Genomic DNA, 17,073 nt, shown 5'->3' on the forward strand with positions numbered 1-17,073 from the left:
AGCAATCAAGCTTCAGGCCTTGCTCTGCATCCTACGCCAATAACCTTTGTAACAAATCACAGCGGGATCTGAAACCCGGCTTGGGAGGAGGGGGGGCTTTAGTCATTCATTCCCAGAATATTACTGTTTGTTTGCAAATATTTGAAATAGCTGTGAGAACAAAGCACTCTTGGGTGGAAGGTTTTTGAGGGGTCATCAATAACAGTCAAATGCTCCCCAGAACTGTGTCCGCAGCAGGGGTGGGACTCCAGCAAGGCTAGAAGCCCACACTCAATTGGTTGGAGCTGGGTCATTGTCCATTTCTACTTCCCAGTGCCTTGTGCTTGGCATAAAACAAGCAAACAAAACAAAACCAAAAAATCCCTAAGGACTCAATCCACAAAGGTGCAGGGGCGTTTATTTAGCTCAGCTGATAGAAGCAGCAGAAGCAAGTCCTGGTGGAGATTTATTATCCATTTTTAAACTCAAATTAAGTATAAAGGACATACAATGGAAGATGCTATCTGAATCCAGGGAAAGCACTGATAACTAGAAGTATGTATGGGGTAATTTTCCATAACTATACCTATTTGTGTCTAATGGTGGTCATCTCTAGGGTTGGGGGAGAAGGGAGGAAAAAAGGAAATAAAAAGGAATTTGCTTAATAGCTTTGTTGCATACTTTAAAGGAATAGCAAGTTGTGCATTGTAGATTTACAGTTTTCATTGCACTGTGTTATGGAAATGTTTGTCTTAATTCCAATAAATTAAAAATAAAACGAATTTTAAAAAGAGGATTGAAAATACTGAGCATGGTAAGGAGAAAGTGAATATAGACTTACTTGATCCCTGCCTTGAGCTCCTGGCTAGTCTTTCCCATGCGAATCTTATTTTCTAGGCCAGACTTTGAGCTCCTTTGGAGGAGGGACCTTGTCTCCTCTTGTTCCTCCCACTGTGGCAAATATCACCTTTCTGGGCACTGATCATGGCCAGTTATCTCGACTGATTATTAAGCACATACTTTACAAAGTAAAAGGTGGGTATTGGTACTCTGGACATCCCATTAAATTGGCATACCCTTTGCTACCTCTAGATTGGTTTTGAAAATACTCTTCATTCAAAGAATTACCTGCCCACATGATTCATTCAAAATGTAAGTAAAATTTTTTTTATTTGTCACAGAGAGGTATGGCTGGCAGAAAAAGTCTAGAACTTCAATTCCTGAACAAAGGAGAAGAGGACAATGTCATAGAGGTGAGGAGGGGGTGGGGGGAGACCTAGGACTGAGAAGTTGCAGTAGCCTGGAAAACGATGATGTTAGCTATCTGGATACATGAGTAATAACAATTCCACATTTCTAACTTGAGATTGTTGTCACTGCCTGGTCCTAATCACGTGGCAAACACGGCTGGCCCCCAACTAAGCTCACGCTGTAAATTCAGGGCGCCCACCTTGCTGGGTGTCCCTGATATGTCTGCTTTAGTATCTGTTTGACCAACCACTATCTGGTTAATCGACTACTTTGCGTCTCCAAGGAAAGGGTCATCTCTAACTGACCCCAGCAAGCCGATCAACTGGATTTCTCCATGGTGTAACGATTGGAATGGCGCCACCTGCTGGAGACTTACTGTAGAAGAGTTCCGCCCATGAAGCGAAGGTCTTTGAGGGCAAGACCAGGAGTCTTTTCTTTGGCGTCAGGAAGTGACGCGGGCTAGTGGGAGGAGGAAGGAAGAGACTGGCGCTCAGTCTCACTCTCTTTCCTTTGGACTCTGGTGGAGAGTGGAGCTAGAAATGTGCTCTCCCTTTAATAGATAGGAATCTAGGCCTTTCTCTCTCTTTACCAAATTCTTATTCTCCTTAATAAATGCTTAAAAGTCTAACTCTTGCTAAAGCTTGTAATTTATTGGCGACCACTCATTAGATATTTTAGACAGACTAGCTAGATTTTTAGCCCCTTAACAATGGTCAGAGTTTCCCCCTCAGGGACAGAGCATCTCTAACTGGACCTAGGCCCAGGCTGCTACTACACCCTTTGTTCAAAAAAATCAACTTAAGGGGCAGCTAGGTGGCGCAGTGGATAGAGCACTGGCCTTGGAATCAGGAATACCTGAGTTCAAATCTGGCCTCAGACACTTAACACATACTAGCTGTGTGACCCTGGGCAAGTCACTTAACCCCAATTACCTCACTTAAAAAACCAAAACAAAACAAAGCAAAACAAAAAACAAACAAACAAACAAAAAATCAACTTAAACACAAAGTAAGAAAGTCATGAAGCAGAGTTCATGTGGGAAAAATGGGGGGGGGGTGCTTATAGCCTACAAGGTCAACATGAGTCACAGTGAGTATGTCAGGGAAGCAAACAATGGAATCTTGGGTTGACTGAAGAGAGCTGCTAAGTGATGGTGAACTTTTCCTTCGCAGCTGCAGGGTCATGTTCATTTGGGGGCCTTGTTCTAGGGAGGATATTTTTAAGCTGGAGAGTGTTCAGAGGAAGGCAACAAGGATTGAGAGGGGCCTAAAGATCATTCTCCTAATGCACACCAAAGTAATTAGACATTTTTATTCTGGAGAAGACTCGGGGGAGCCATGAGAGAGTTCCTTTCCAGAATTTGAAGGAATGTCAGATGGAAGGGGGATTGGACCTGCTCTGTTCAGGTCTGGAAGGCAGAAGCAGGAAAAATGCAGGGAGAGGCAGGGAGTCATCAAGAGGCTACCAAGACCTCACGTCAAGGACAAGAAAAACAAGACAACTTTAATAACCATCACAGAAATCCACAAAGGCCTTGGAAAGTGGTGAGTGCCCCCTCACTAGGGAGGCTCTCAGGCCTAAGCTGGCCACCAACTTGTTGGATATGTTGATGAACAGATGCTATTGAGTCAAGGACTGACTGCAGGTCCCCACATCTGAAATCCTCTGATTCTTATGAAGTCCAGTCCTGCCCTAAGACTAGACAGGGGAAGAAAGGGAGGAAATAAGCCTTTATTAAGATCCTACTATGCACATGGCACTGAGATAAGGCTTTACAATAGGGTCACATTGTCTCCAGTGGCTCTGAAATATCTGGGGTTTGTCCCGGCCTGGGATCCTGACCAGATGCTGACAGTGTCAGCCATGTCATGGGGCGCAGAGCACCCCAGAATTTCTCTGGGGACACCGAGGAATCTTCTCCTTGAGAAACTAAACCAGAGGACCGATAAGGCCTAGAGGAACCAAACCGGACTGAGCTAGCTTCGGATTCCTACCCTTCATTCTGGTCTCCCTTACTCTGGAGAGATAAGTTTGGGTGTGGCTTCGGCCTTTGTGTCCTGAAGAGGGATCCGTAGCCACCCCTCACCCAATTCCTTTAGTCACTACCAGTGGGGGATGGTTCTCCACTGCTCACCCAATTCCCCCAGCTACCACCAGTGGGGGATGGTCCTCTCTCACTAAAGGAACTTTTCACGGGCAGATGGTCCACCCCCATCAGTCCTCTATAAAAGTACCTTCCGGTCTCCTGTTCGAGGAGATTTGGTACCTCTGAGCCATGTGCTTTATGCCAAATCTCCCCATGAAAAGTCTAACGATTTCTTTCATGGTTTCCCTCCCCCCACCCTTCCCTTCCCTTGCTCCTAAATAAACTATCACCTTGTTCTAACTACGTTTTGTGTGCAAGAGGGTGTAATTCTTTAAAGAGGAATTCCCAAGAACCCCAACCCCAACCCATACCCCATTTTCCCACTATATCATCTGGCACCCGAACGTTGTAGGGACGTGGGATTTTCCTCTTTCCTCTTAGCACATAAAACTGGGGGGTGGGAACCTCCCTTCTGGGTTTCCTTTCTCCCTCTCCCGCCTGACTCAACCTCCCGTTTGAGTCACAGAGAGGTAGAGAGAGGGTCAGCTTTCGCACGCGACAGTGGAGGGCAGCCTGAGTCTCCCTCCCTCGCTGAAAGCTCAAACAGACGTCTGGACCACGCTTGGCACAGAACCTGGAGGTAAGACCCTACCTTCTGGGTTTCTCTTCTCCCTCTCCCACCGGACTCAACCTCCCGTTTGAGTCACAGAGAGGTAGAGACGGTCGGCGTCTGCACGACAGCAGAGAGCAGCCTGGGACTCCTAGATGTCCGAACCACGCTAGGACCCTCAGACTACACGTTTCTGGGTAAGAACATTTATGCTTATGTGTCTATCCCTTACCAGCTCTCTGCTCTTGGTTCAGACTATTCTCCTTAGACAGTAGTTATGGGACAGAAAGGGAGTGTTCCGAAAAATTCACCTCTGGGGTGCATCCTAAGAGATTGGACTAGACTGGAACTTAAAAACCTAAGAAAGAGATGTATGATACATTTTTGTAACAATTTATGGCCACATTATCCTCTAGGAAGTGAAGGAAATTGGCCTGTACACGGCACCCTTAATTATAATACCATCTTGCAATTGGACAAGTTTTGCAAGCGTGAAGGGAGATGGACAGAGATTCCATACGTATCGGCTTTTATGAGTTTGAGCCAGAAGTCAAAGGGAAAGGATGAGGTCCCCTTGCCGGTTGAGAATCACCACAAGCCCAAGCAATTCGCTAACTCTTCGGGCACCTACTCTGAGACCTCAGCCTCCCCTCCTCCTCAAACTCATTCCCTACCTGTTTCTCGTTCCACTCCTTCTCCGCCTGCTTCCGTACCTATGGGTCAACCACAGTCATATCACTCTATGACTGAGACCTCTCCTTGCCCACCGGCTGATCTCAGAACCAATTCCCTGTGCCACACGGGGAGTGGATATCAGTCTCCTTCTATCCTGCTCTACCCCATTTACAATCGGGGGGAACTCCAATATGTTCCCATTTCTCCTGTTTTTTCCATTCAGCCGACCCCATCTGCTTTACCTAATCTGCAGTTACCTACGGCTATCTCCCTTTCCCCATCTCCACCCATGCTGCAGCCAAAGACTGTTTCCCCTCCCCCACCTACTCCACAGCCAAAGGCTGTTACCCCTCCCCCACTGGGCCCTGCGCCCAATCCTCTGTCTCCACCTGAGCTTTCTCCCCAACCCAGGTCCTTACCAGCGTCTCCCACTACTTCCCTGCTTCCATTAAGGGAATTTTCCATTGGGAAGGGCACAACAGTAAGGCATGCCCCTTTTTCTATAAGCAGGTTATCTCAGATTAAAGAGAAATTGGGGAGCTACTCAGAGAACCCCACAAAGTTCATAGATGGCTTTAAGTCTGTGACACTGGAGTTTGACCTTTCCTGGACCGATTTGCAAATTATTCTTGCCAGCTGTTGTACCCCTGATGAGAAAAAACAGATTTGGGACCTGGCGGTACAAGTTGGGGATGAACACTCGCAGGTTGGAAATTGGGTTGGGGTCCCTGGTTTTACAGCTGTCCCGGTCATAGAACCGAGATGGAACTATGATAACAGGGAAGATAGGGCTCGTAGAAATCACATGATCACCTGCCTAGTTGAGGGAATGAGAAGGGGGATTAAGAAACAAGTCAATTATGGAAAGGTGAGGGAGATAACACAGGGGTCTGATGAAAATCCTGCTGTCTTCATGAGCCGCTTAGCAGACTCTCTGAAGAAATATACTAACCTAGACCCCCAAAGAGATGTAGGAATAACTGTCCTCAATATTCATTTTATCAGCCAGTCTGCTCCTGACATTAGGAGAGAGCTCCAGAAGTTAGACTGGGGTCCCCAGATCCCATCCTCACAACTCCTTGACATTGCTTTTAAGATTTTTAATAACAGGGACCTTGCAGTAGCCAAAGAGAAAGAAAAGATGGCTCGTGCCCGCTCCATAGACCAAGCTTCTATAATAGCAGCCGCCATCACCACATCTGCTACCAGCAGAACTCCGGCTGGCCGATATTCTGGCAGCTGCAGTAAACCGGGACACAGAAGTGGGGGACGCCGCACGAAGGTGAGGTCAGCTCTCCTACCTCTTTGTCCCCAGGGCAGCACCCAAGAGATCGGCTCTGCAGCTTGCTCTCCTGACCAGCATCGTGTCAAGCCTATGGCCAAGCTGGACATAGGAGGCAAGCCTAGGAATGGTTTTGGGGCGACCTCTGTCTTCCTCTCTGGTTCAGGTCCTAGCATGCAATCAAGGCACAAAGTAGGGATGGGATAAAAGGGACCCTTAATGTAGACAGACACTGCCTATCACAGAATTAGGCTTGAACTCCCTCCTGTAAAGCAGGCCACACCCTGTCCTGCAAAAAAAAAAAAGGTCCCACTTGACTCCTGATCTGATAAAGTCCCTTTTCCCTTTTGCTCTGGTCAGTTTTAATTTTTTTTGTTTAAGTCTGTTCCATCTAGGCTCAAGGATTCATGACACTGTGCCTACGTGTTGCCTCTGGACTCTCTGGGCCCCTCACAACTCCGAGCATTCCAGGCCTTCTCCACTTCTCTCCCCTCCCCCTCCCTTGCGCCGTGATTCTTCGACCCCCCGGTCAGCATGAAGCAGTTTCAGAAGAATCTTCGTCCCCTTTCCTTATATATAGAGAAGTGGGGAATGTCATGGGGCGCAGAGCACCCCAGAATTTCTCTGGGGCACACCGAGGAATCTTCTTGAGAAACTAAACCAGAGAACAGATAACGCCTAGAGAGATAAGCTGAACCAAATCAGACTGAGCTAGCTTGGGATTCCTACCCTTCATTCCGGTCTCCCTTATCCTGGGGAGATGTTTGGGTGTGGCTTCGGCCTTTGTGTTCTGAAGAGGGATCCGTAGCCACCCCTCACCCAATTCCTCTAGTCACTACCAGTGGGGGATGGTCCTCCACTGCTCACCCAATTCCCCAGCTACCACCAGTGGGGGATGGTCCTCTCTCACTAAAGGAACTTTCCACAGGCAGATGGTCCACCCCCATCAGTCATCTATAAAAGTACCTTCCGGTCTCCTGTTCGAGGAGATTTGGTACCTCTGAGCCATGTGCTTTATGCCAAATCTCCCCATGAAAAGTCCAAGGATTTCTTTCATGGTTTCCCTCCCCCCACCCTTCCCTTCCCTTGCTCCTAAATAAACTATCACCTTGTTCTAACTAAGTTTTGTGTGCAAGAGGGTGTAATTCTTTAAAGAGGAATTCCCAAGAACCCCAACCCCAACCCGTACCCCATTTTCCCACTATATCAGCCATATGGGCAGTATTGTTAGCCAGTGTTAGGGCTTTTGGCAGGCATCAGGAGACAGTCTCCAAGATGGGGCATGCTGTGCCCAGCCAACCAGAGGGCCACGCCACAGCTAGATTTGAAGGAGGTGTGGGCTTCCCTGGGGCAAATTTCAGTAAGATTCCATAAATTCATAAGTGGATTCCTAATTGCTCTCTGCTTGTGTGCAGAGCACTGTCCTGGACCCTGGGAGTCACACCCAAGCTTGGTGAAACAGGTTATTTGCCCTCATGGCACGACCGTTTGGAAGGGAAATACCCTTCCTACCCCAGACAACTCTGTGAAGTGACAGGAAACATCTATGAGATAGAAGTGTTGACAGTGGTGGAGGTGATAAATCACACATGATCTGTGTGTGTGGGAGAGAGATTCAAGCATAGTGCTCTAGGGTCCCAGGGCACAAAGGTCGTGATCAACACCAGATTCAGGGAAGGCTTCATGGAGGAGCATAGAGATGTGTGGGGAGAGTGTGGACTGAGGTGTGTAGGCAGGAAAGTATAGATTATGTATTGGCCAGTGGTTGTTGTGGACATCAATCCAGTCAGGCTGGAACATTGGATGGCTAAAGGAGACCTAGGAAATAAATCTGGAAGGCTGGGGATATCAAGCAAAATTACTTGAATGATATTGGATAATAAGTCACGAGGAGCCAGACAGACCTCTATCTGGGGAGAGGGGGTTGGGGGGTGAGTGAATGAGTCCAGCCTCATTTATCCTAAATATGGCTTGATAGAATCACAAGGAATTTGATCTGTATGGGACCTCAGAAAACATCTCTGGCAATCCCCTCATTTCATTTTGGGAAACCGAGTTCCCATGAGTGGACACAACTTTCTGAGGGTTCCCCAGAGAGTTTGGGCATAACCAGGGATGGAATCTCAGGCACTGGCTCCCAAGGTTCTCTCCCCAGAAAAATGCATCTGGGCTAGGTCACCATGTTCCAGGTGCCAAAGCAGTACCGAGGCCTCAGATCAGTAAAACTCTGACACAAAAGAAGAGCCTGTCAGCTTGGCTTATGTGGAAGGCATCCCAAGGGCACCAGGGGCAATTGCAGCTGCTCATCTGTCTGTTACACTACTATTTTCCAGGCATTTTTCCTAGGCATTATCCAGTGTGTCTGGGCAGTGTAAGTATTATTATGCCTGTTTTATAGATAGGAAAACTGAGGCTCAAGGTCACATAGCTAATAAATAGGAAGAGTCAGAATTTGGTTCATGGCTTCTGACTCCATCACCCAGACCCACCAGTGAGAATTTGTTCTTTTCTGAGCTGCCTTTTCCACTATCTTCACCTTCCCCAGCTCCTAGATGTCTGTTTCTGGGCTGAGGGAGGGATGGCCTCCTTAGACAATTCTTCCCAACTTTTCTGTATGTGAAGGGCCTCCCAGGTGCCCTTGGGCTTTGGAGGTCCTCAGTCACTTTCCTCTGAGGTTCTACAGTGGGTTAGGAATGCTTTGGGCTAGACCTGGAAAAGAAGGTAGACATGCTTTTAAAGCTGGATGATGACTGTGGAGAAGGGGTAACAGAGGAGGGGAGATGACAGGAGGAGAGGGATTTAATTTATAGATTCAATTTGTAAAAGACCTTAGAGGTTCTATAGTTTGACAGACAAGTAAACTGAGGAACAGGGAGGTTAGGTAATTGTCTAAAGTCACAAGGGTAGCAAATTTGAGGGAGTAAGGGGGGATTTGAATCCAAGCCTTTTGACTCTAGAGTCAGGAATCCTTCCTGTACACTTCTGGGTGTGAGGGACTCAAAAGAGAAAGAGGATGGGCTCACTTTGTGATTTTCCCTCCAGTTAGGGCTGAGAGAAAGGTGGGGGCAGGGTGGGAGATCTTTTGCTCCTCCTCCTTTGTTTTGGTTTCTCTTTTCTTTTTGAAAGCTCCCAAGCTTCTGCCCCTTCACTGGGCTCTGGCCTCTGTGGCTCCCCAAGACTTCTAGCTAAAGCAGCTGACTTAAAGATGAGAACATTTTCCCTATTCCTCAGCCCATGTTGAAAATAGCCATTTACCTGCTAGTCCAAGGGACAGGATTTTGTTTTCATATATTCCCCCTTTAGTGAAACACTGGTCATGTTTGCCTCAAAAATGAGCATCCAAAGTGGAATACAAAATGAAGGCATAAAAAGAGACTAAATCAACCTTCTGAGCCAGGCCACTAGATGCTTCTCTGTCCCTCTCCATGGTGCTGCCCCAGACTGAGGCTCCCCTCTCCCTTCAGCCTTTCCTGGCAATGTGTCCATTTCAAATACTGCCTGCTTCTAAACTGGGCCTGAGTCCGACTCCCTTGTGATGCTGCTTGAGCCCTTCCTTCCCTGATCCCTTTCTCCTCAGGCTCAGTGGGGCAATGATGGAAAAGACCCCTGGGACAAGCTTCCAGAATACCATTAAGGAAAATGAGGCTTCTGCCCTTGGCTGCCACCCGCCCTCCCTTGGCCTCATTGGCCAATGCCCCTTCGTCCTTCCATCCCTTTTAGATATGCCACATGGCCACAAGGCTGACAAAACATATTTAAGCAAGATAGGCTCTTTCATCATTATTATTATTTGCCCTTCAAAGCATTCATTTCTGTTGTTCTACCAGATCCTTCTTCCTGTAGCCCAGCCTTGGTTTGCTTGGGTCCTAACACCCCTCCCTCCTGAAGTGAAAGTAAGGATCTCATTGGTCAGCTTGGGCTCTGATGTAGACCTTGTCTGCCCAAGTCTTATGGGCAATCTGAGGCTCCTCTCACCTTCCTGATGAGCTTTAATTCCTTTCAGTGAACACCTGGTAGTTACATCAGCCAGTCCAGCTCCCCAGTATAACTTTTAAAGTTCCCTCCTGATCTTCCAATCCATGGAAGGAAGGATATCCTGAGTGAATTGATGCTTTATCCTCAGCCCAAGTCTTCCCATCTCATGGTGGTCACCATGGCTTACCATGCCCGCTGTGGATACATGCCTATGTATCCACTCTGCGTGACTTCCCTTCCCCTATTCTAAAGGAATGGTTTCACTTCAGGGGAAGCCGAGAGCTACTGCTGCTTCTTCATTCAGTGACCTCCCTGTTCTTTCTCCTGAACAACAGGGGACTTGAAACTTATTTTCCCCTTCACCTGTGCTACCATTAGAGGGTTGTGTGCCTTCCTTAGTCCCTGACTCCCATAATCAGGCTAACTCTGAAGCATTGCAGGCGTCTTTTCTAGGGCTATAGCTTACAAGCCCCCAATCTGTGCACTTCCCCTTTGATTATCACTTGATATAAATTAGTCAGCCAGACTTAGTTAGCTTTTATAAAGAGGCATTTTTCTAAAGAGGTATAGTAGGAATAATTGGCAAAAAATATTCCCCCCAAAGTCTGCTTTATAGTCTACTATGAATACCAATAGAGTGCTGGGGAAAATGGGCTTAGAGGACATATGGCAATGGCGATGCCTCAGAGCTATTAGAAGCCCTTTTCTAGAGTCCTCAAGATGTTCCTCTTAGTGATGATGTATCACCCCCCCCCCCCCCGCGCCCCTGCCAGATTCCTTGTATAACCTTGAATATGCTTTTACACGTTATGTCCAGCATATTCTCTATTTCCTGTGGAGACATGGCCACCACCTACTGCTATTAATGGACAGTGCTAGGCTACATGGAACGTCTGAAATACTCCATAGACTTAAAGGTTCAAAGGGTCCTCCTTCATCATGGGGTGTTGGTAAGGGTGGGATGGGCCTTGAGCTGGAGATGTGATATTCTCTTTACCCAAGCAATTCCTTCTTACAGAGGTTCTCTCTTACCTTGATGCTTACTAGGCAAATCAAGTCAAATGGCATTTAGTAAATGCTTACTATTTGCCAGACACTGTGTTTAATATAGTGTACTTAGCACTGGGAGATACAAAAATAAAGGTAAAAGATAGTCCATGCCCCCAAGGAGCTCCTGGTCTAAGAGGGGAGACAACATGCAGACAGCTTTGTACAAATAACTTATTTACAGGATAAACGGGATATAATTAGTAGAGAGAAGCTATTAAACTTAAGAGGGATTGGGAAGGATTCCTGCAGAAGGTGGAGCTCTCTAGTTTCAATCAGGATTGCTTAGTCACTCTCCTAATCATAACAGGCTTCCTGGAATACCTGGGGAGGTATCCAGATTAAGTGAATAGCTAGTGAACAATTGGGATATGTTTTTACCTGATAAATGTATCAAGCCATAGGGTCTTATCATTAACTTAGAGTTGGGTGGGATAATTGTCTAGGTTGGCCCTATGTTCACACACACACATATGCTAGAGTTCTCTCTGCCAAAAGCAGAGCCAAGCAGAATTAGTCTAATCTTTTTGCTTTGCCTCAGTGATAATTTCATCTTTCAAAAAGTGGAAGAACCAATGAAAGGAAACTCTATTTTATATCTCATTTCCACTAACTGAGAGGAACTAGTGACTGGGATAGAAATAATGGGAACCTTGCAGAAAGTGACTATTCCATTACAGAATCTGGTAAAGAGGAGAAGAAATTCCAGAATTGTTTAGCCAGCATCTGAACTATTTGCAAAGCCCATTTCAGAGGGTTCAGAGAAAGGCTAGGTAGGCTTCCCATGGCCTAGAACACTACAGCAGAAGTTGGCCCAGGAGGGATGGGAGATGATCCAGATTAATTATTGAAGGCACAAAGAAAAATATCAAAATGAAATGGTGAAAAGGGGAGTTGTCTAAAGAGACCAATGTACAAGGAACACATCAAGCTCAATTGAAAAATAACCCACCTTTCTCTCTGATATCTAGACAGGAGATGGAAAGAAGCGTGAATAAGCAAGGGGGCACAAAAGTATGGCATGGACCTAAAGATGAATGGCAAGAATGCTAAGTCTCTGAATGGGTTGAAGTAAGCAATGAAAAATCTAGTACACATACACATGATATACATTACACACATATATATGTGGATATGTATATATAAAATAATACAAACATGCACAATGTGTAATGTATATTTGTATATATGTATGTATGTATGTATGTATGTATGTATGTATGTATATGCACAGACATATCTACAGAGACATCTCTCTCTCTCTCTCTCTCCATCCATCCATCCATCCATCCATGAAAAGTACAAGACTGGAGCCACTTCTCTGGGCAGATAGCAGGATGGTAACAGATGGCATCAGCTTGGCAAGGATACCAAGCTATTCTCCTCCTCCTTTGCTTCCATGTTCTCTTCGAAAAGAATGATCTTTGAACTGGATGGGGTGGAATAGATCTGGCCAGTAAAGAGGCCAGGATCCAGCACAGTAGGTCTGGCATATGGTAGGTACTCATCAAGTGTTGCTTATTGTTGAACATGTTCAAGATGTTTGATAGTGCCTAGGTGAGCTTGATTTTAGGTCACTTGGTCAACAATAATGCCATATCAGGGCTATGAAAGCCATAGAAAAATGCCACTGGCACAGCTGTCCATGGTCTTCAAAAAGTCTCAGGGGAGAGAAACTTCACTGCCACATAAGAGAAGAAAAGATGGTGATACACTGGTAAAAACAGAAGAAAGGTTCTGAAAATGAAAGTGCAGTGACATTGACTAAGTCTAGGGTATACGATGACATTTCTGGTTGGTGGCTAGATGGCTCCTTGGAAAGGAGGCAGTGATGACAATGAGCCAGTTTCCCCATTCATTCAGCACACCTCCTGCCAGACCATGCTTTTTTCTTTCCTTTGGCAGATCACGAGGATGATACAGTAGAGTTTACCTCCATTGTAGAAAAGCATCAGCTATTTTATGCCATGCTATTCTCGTGGAAATGAAGGAGAAATGTAGGCTCCACAAAGAGACAACTACATGCATTAGAAGTAGATTGATTGGCTGGACCCCAAGAGTACAGAATCAAAGGATCCCAGAATGTTGGGACTACAGTGTTAGACGGCACCTCAGGGGCAACTATGCCAACCCGCACTCAAGGCAGAATCCCCTTTAGAACATCTACCAAACTGGCTCATGCAGTTTCTGCTCAAAGACCTCTGAGAGAGAACCCACCACCTTAGGGGATAGCCCATTCCACTCTAGGGAAACTTGAATTTCTAGTGTGTCTTTTTAAACCTCAACCCTACAATTGTCTTTTTGCTTCCTTGCTCCCATTGCTTCTGATCTGAGTCAACTAGAATTAGCCTAATCTCTTTTGAACATGCCAACTCTTTGAATACTTGAAGGCTGCTATTATATCCTACTTGGGTCTTTTCCTTTCCTGAAAACACATTCCCAGTTCCTTCAACCAGTACTCATTTAGCATAGACTCAAGGCTCTTCATCACCTTGGTTGCCTTCCTCTAGACACCCTTCAGGTTATTAATGCCCCTCTTAATGGTGACCATCAGACATGAAGACATAGTGTAGATGTCACCCATGCAGGGCAGAGGCCAGTGGGATTTTCTCCTCTTCATTCGTGGGAATTTTTCTGGTCTCAATGCAGGATCCTGTGACCTTTTGGCTCCCCCATTTTGCTGCTGATTCATATGAAGCTTGCAGGCCACTCAACCCCTCCAGATCTTTTGTCAGAAAAACTGCTGACAAGTTATGTCTTTCTCATTTTGTAATTGTGAGGTTGAGTTTTCTTCAGAAAATGTGGAAGACTTTCATTTATCCCAGTGAATTGCTGCCAAATGTTTTTAATTTTCACAACGTTTGGGGGACCACGGCTCTGTTGTTCTGAAGGCCTGGCACAAAACAGGCCTCCTGTGAGGGTGGGGGATGAGAGATGGGAGACAGCAGCTGAGGGCATTCCAAAGGAGTTCCAGTTAGGTCTGCTTCTCCCTAGAGGCTGGAAGTCCGAGACTGACATTCCGGAAAGCGAACGGCTGGAGAGAGAGAAGGGGAAGAAAGATTCCATTTAGGAAGAGAAAGTAAGCTTCACAGTGCATTCCTGAATCAAGCTGTTTTCCCTTTTTCTCACTTGTCACATCCCCCACAGAAGGAGGAGGTATTTTAAAGGCAGACAGAAGGGTGGGCAGCCAGAATTCGGCAGCTGAAGCCACATGCCCCACTTTCTTCCTCTGTACAATGAGGGGGATGCGTGTATATATGGGGGAGGGCTAGATTTTCTCTAAACTGCCTTTCTCTCTGACATCCTGTGAGTCCATTGTGTTCAGGCCAGAACCAAGAGACCAGAGTGTATGTGAAGACTTCAGGAGCCTGGAGGCTGGGCCTTTGTGACTGCCCATCCAATTCCTTTCCTGTGGCAAAGTTCTGGACACCCTGGGGAGTCCTCAGTTGGGGCTGAGGCTCTAGTAAACAAGACCCAAGCTGGTGTGACAATGACCTCAGACTCGGTCTCCTGGGGCTTCTGGGGATGAAATTACATGCATTTAAAGCCTGAGGTTTCTAAGGTTCCTGCTCTGGTTATGTTCTGACAATTAAGGACAGAGAGGGTCATCTGCCTGTGTCAGCCCCTGGCCCTCTTGATCCTCTGTGCCACTCTCCCCACAATGTGTGGTCACCAAACATTTGTTGAGAGATAATGAGTTTGCCACTTTGATGGCCACAGAAAACAGCTTTCTTCCGTTATTGGTTGCCCCATTTTCTCATCTTTTTTCAGTCCAGCTGTGTTCTGATAGCCTGTTAAATAGACTCTTTTTTTTGGTGAGGCAATTGGGATTAAGTGACTTGCCCAGGGTCACGCAGCTAGTATAAAGTGTGTGAGGTCGGATTTGAACCCAGGTCTTCCTGAATCCAGGGCTGGTGCTCTATCCACTGCGCTGCCTAGCTGCCCCAAATAGACTCTTTAATGCTCAATATATCACTACCTCAAGCTCAGCCTCAGATACCTGTTGGAGCATAAGTGAGCATAAGTTACTGCACCTCTTGGAGCTCCAGACTCCTCATCCATAAAATGGGGACAATAAAGGCACCTGACTCACAGGGCTGTTGTGAGGATCAAGTGAGATATTTCTGGTACAAGGCTATGCCAACCTTTCTTTATATGTTAGGAAATGTTAGTTACCAATAGCTCTAGTATTGCTGTTTCTTCCCAGACCTTTTATGAAGATCAAATGAGATGAAATCTGGGAAATGTTTCACCAATTTTCAAGTTATCCAGACAAGTTGGTTGTTGTGATTGTTATTATTGTCCTCACCACCACCATTATGAGGGACATATGACATCTCAGTAGGGGAGTGCTAGATTTAGATTGAGGCCAGAATTGAATTCAGATCTTCCTAAGACACTTATCAACTGTTGAATTCCAGGCAAGACACTTCACCTCTGTCTGTCTCCATTTCCTCACCTGTGAAATTGGATAATAATAGCATCTACCTCACAGGGTTATTGTGAGGGTAAAATGAGGTCCCGTTTTGGAAGCACTTTGCAAACCTTAAAGCATCTAGAAATGCAATCCTTTATTGCTTTAGAGATAGAAGGGACCTTGCCACTGACCAGTTCAATTCTTCCTTCCTAAGGAGGAAACTCTATGGAGGCATGAGAAGGAGAATCATTTGCTTAAGTTCCAACAGCTAGTAAGTGGCAAGGCTCAGAGGAGAACTTTGGGGACCTTATTTTGTCCCCATGCAATGGACATTTATTCTGTGCCTGGTGAAGTCCTGGGCTATGCCTTTCTCACTACTTAACCCCCCAAACAGAAATCCAGAAGAACACTTTGAGATGAAATCTGCCAAGAACTAAAGTATAGAAACAGTCTTTGAGAAATAGCAAGAAAGATTTCAGACCATGAGGTGGGGGAGAAGAGGGATTTTACAGAGGTCAATAGGCTTGGCGCTTGTTTGTGGAGAGTTCCTAGTTATTTAGGTTCATCATAACTGGCATTTCCATAGCATTTGAAAGCTTTCAAGGTATAGGAATTTTGTATCTCAGATGTGAGGCAGATGCTATTGTTATGTCCATTATAGAGATGTGGAAACTGAGGTAGCCTTGTCTGAAGTCACTCAGCTAGTGTCAGAGGCAGAACTCAGATCATCTTGACTTTAAGTTCATTGTTCTAACCACTATACCACCTAAATGCCTCTAACCTATGGAAACTTGGTTCTGCATTGAGAGTTTGAAGTCCAGAGATGTGAATTGGTTTGCATCAGGCCACAGAGATATTAAAGAACAGACCCAGGATTTGAGCTGAGATTCTCTGACTTCAAGGCCAACTCTTGCATTAGTCCAATCCCTTTATTTTATATAGGAGGAGATGAAAGTCTGGAAGGAGACCATCTTAACTTAGGGAGCCCCACCTGAGCATGGAAGGGGCAGCCTGAGGAAGAGGGGCTCCCTTCCTTGGAGGCCTGCAGGCAGAGTCTCAATGATTACTTGTTGGGGATGGTGAAGAGGGGATTCTTGGCCAGGTACAAGTTAGACTAGGTGGTCACTGAGGCCTCTTCTGGATTCTGTGGTAGGATTGTTCCTTTCAGATCAGAGACTTACTTAAGCATGCATCTACTACCCTCTGATCTCGAGTGTCTTCTCCTAGAGCATGCTGGGTTCAAGTCCCAGAATGGAGTCACTTGCCCTCTATGAACCTCAGTTTCCTTGTATGTAAAATGGTGAAAATAAGATTAAAATATTTTGCCTCATGGTGTTGTTGTGAGGAAGGCATTTGTTAAATCTTAAGCCCTGCAGAAGTGTGAGCTGTGGTTTTTCCTTTCTGTGGAGCAAGGGTGAATACAGAGACAGCCCAGCATGTTATGAGAGAGACAGTGAATGGAAGCAGGAAGCCCAGAACTATTGTTTATTGTCTGCACTGAGGAGTAAGAGGGCTTACTTGTTCATCTCCTGGAAGGCATATCAGGCATCATAATTGAAAGAAGGGCTGGTGAGGCTCTGCCTATCAGGGACTGAAGCCAGAGACCACCTGAGCTCACCTTCCAGACACTGATAGCTCTCAAGAGATGCCTTGAGAGTGGCAGGGAAGCAGCTTCCAGGAAAGGAAGTTCTTCCTCAAACTGGGACTTGAGGTAGCTGACAAGAAACAGTGATGATCCTGGTAGCATCCAG

General features: G+C 46.0%; 1 long non-coding RNA gene across 1 annotated transcript; it reads left to right on the forward strand.

Annotated features, from left to right (window-relative positions):
- The first annotated feature begins 397 nt into the window (after nucleotides 1-397).
- On the forward strand, nucleotides 398-1,663 carry LOC122739809. Its single transcript, XR_006354680.1, has 4 exons — nucleotides 398-534; nucleotides 877-1,014; nucleotides 1,161-1,232; nucleotides 1,514-1,663. It is a non-coding gene; the product is annotated as an uncharacterized LOC122739809 (long non-coding RNA).
- The last annotated feature ends 15,410 nt before the right edge of the window (nucleotides 1,664-17,073 follow it).

Source organism: Dromiciops gliroides, chromosome 2 (assembly GCF_019393635.1).
Source record: "Dromiciops gliroides isolate mDroGli1 chromosome 2, mDroGli1.pri, whole genome shotgun sequence".
Taxonomy (NCBI): domain Eukaryota; kingdom Metazoa; phylum Chordata; class Mammalia; order Microbiotheria; family Microbiotheriidae; genus Dromiciops; species Dromiciops gliroides.